The sequence below is a fragment of the Austrofundulus limnaeus genome, unplaced genomic scaffold (assembly GCF_001266775.1).
Source record: "Austrofundulus limnaeus strain Quisiro unplaced genomic scaffold, Austrofundulus_limnaeus-1.0 Scaffold227, whole genome shotgun sequence".
In the NCBI taxonomy this organism is placed as follows: domain Eukaryota; kingdom Metazoa; phylum Chordata; class Actinopteri; order Cyprinodontiformes; family Rivulidae; genus Austrofundulus; species Austrofundulus limnaeus.
Genome location: NW_013952629.1, coordinates 8102 through 9759, shown reverse-complemented (window position 1 = coordinate 9759; position 1658 = coordinate 8102).

Below are 1658 nucleotides of genomic sequence, written 5' to 3'. Positions count from 1 at the left end.
GTTTTATGTGCTGCAGAACAGGAACCTGCTGTAAAACAGCAATTATGCTGAGTCAGGCTTGATTTTTAGTAATCTTTTCCTGTTGAATAAATAAATGAAAAAAATGAAAATGATGTGTCTGGCATGATATAAACAATAAGAGACTGTTTTTATAAGAAACTAGTAAAGACAGAGAAAACATACACCTCAGGTGAGATGTAGGAAAACTAACAAACAATAAAAGGGAAGGAAATGTGTGTTTGGAAGATTATTTCTTTGTTGCAACAGTCCTTCTTGGCAATAAATCTTGGCAACACCTGGGTCTGGGGTGTCAAACTAATTTTCATCGGGCCATGAGCATTGTGGTGGCTCTCAAAGGGCCAGTTCTGATTAACTTTAACAGTACATGTTTAACTTTGACAAAGCACAAAACCATGTTCCTCATTTCTACTTCTGAGCACTGCTAACAAACAATAACTGAGCTCTACCTGGTATTTCCTGCATAGAAACAGCTGTTTTACTGTGTGTACGATTGACTGAATGTAAACATAATGAATGTAGAAACACTATTAATAGTAGAAAAGAGTTTTATTCCTTGTTGAATTGTGGCGAGTAGCCGCTATCTTGAAGGATGAACTCTTCCACTTTCCCACAGTGAGGAAATTCACACTTCTCTATACCACTGGGTCATAGTAAAAGTAGCAAAAATGCAGCAAAATGGAGATTTTATACTATGAATGAAAGAATGTGAAGAATATTCTCCTACCTCGAACAACCATGCAGGTTTTTAATGAATGCCTGAAATTTGGTGTGAGACAATGTTCATCACAACTTACTGCAAACACCACCAAACAATATGAACACTAACAATAATAATTAAAGAAAACTATAATGTTGTTAAAATGTTACTGTGTTGGTGTCGTCTCTGAAGAAGTGATTGAGAATGTAAAAAGGCAGAAATACTTTATAAGGTTATACTTCAGGGTCTGTTTACTCCAAATAAATATTATCTTTACTTCATATTAAAAATATGATTCTATCAATAAATGCTGAAAAAACATTTTCACATTAACAACTCATCAAAATACAAAGAACCTTCTTATCCTGGCAGAAGATTTGCCCAAAACTATTCTCTCTCTTTTTCAATATTATTATTCAACAGTGTTTTAATCTTTTCAGATTCAGATATAAACTCAAAGGTGACAAGATCAGGATAAAAGAAAAGCAGATAAATAAAATGGTAAAAACAGTTCCACAAAGTAGTACAGATCAGACAAAACAGGGGTTGGTTTCTCAAAAGCTCCACATCTTGTGTCTAAATGATTTGACCAAGACAAAACATTTCAAAATCTCAATGTCAGAAAGACTTTATTTATTTAGATTATTTTATAAATGATCTTAGCATTAATCAGTATAGAAATCTTCTGTTAGATCATTATAGTCTTGAAACAGCCTCTGCCGCCACATCAGATAAGTCTGTTTGGGCTCCTTTGATTAGTTTCATCACATGGTGAGGGTGGGGGGTTTGGGATCGGACCTCTTGGGGCATTGAGGCTGGTGGGGGTGTATTGGGGTCTGGGGGGTTTTTTGGGGGCTGGCCGCTGGGGGTTCCGGAGAGGGGGTGACGCTGCTCTCGCTCTGGGGAGGGCCTTGGTGGTTCTGGGGGATGTCTTCTGGTG